Raw genomic sequence first — 457 nt, 5'->3', positions numbered from 1 at the left:
AATGCAGGGCTGTGCTCACCCTGATCAGCACATCTGGCACCTGGTAATGCCCTGTAACAGCTTGCTCCAAGGAAAGGAGCTGCCTTAAGGAACATGCAGTCTGTCCTCATGCTGGCCCTGCAGGAGCTGAGCTGCTTGGAAGCTGCACTGTGAGCAGCAATTGCCTCTGAAGTACCTCAACAATAGTCTCATCAACAAAATGGCTTACAAGATAAAAATACGAGTTCTTGACTGAAATCAGGACCATTTGTGCTGGGAAGCTCTGCTGCTGCAGCTTCTGCATGTTGGAGCTTCCTCTCCTGAGGGTCTGAGAGCTGCAAAGCCTGTATGGGAAATAGGTGTTGGACCTTTGCAGTGGTACATCTTGTTCTTAGTTAGCACTGGGAAGGACATCACCTTAATCCTAGGTGTATAGCTTAGAGAACAGGTCAGGCTTTACCTTGTCAAGCCAAAACGT

The sequence above is a fragment of the Acanthisitta chloris genome, unplaced genomic scaffold (genome assembly GCF_000695815.1).
Source record: "Acanthisitta chloris isolate BGI_N310 unplaced genomic scaffold, ASM69581v1 scaffold12135, whole genome shotgun sequence".
NCBI classification, from domain to species: domain Eukaryota; kingdom Metazoa; phylum Chordata; class Aves; order Passeriformes; family Acanthisittidae; genus Acanthisitta; species Acanthisitta chloris.
This window is presented reverse-complemented; position numbering follows the sequence as displayed.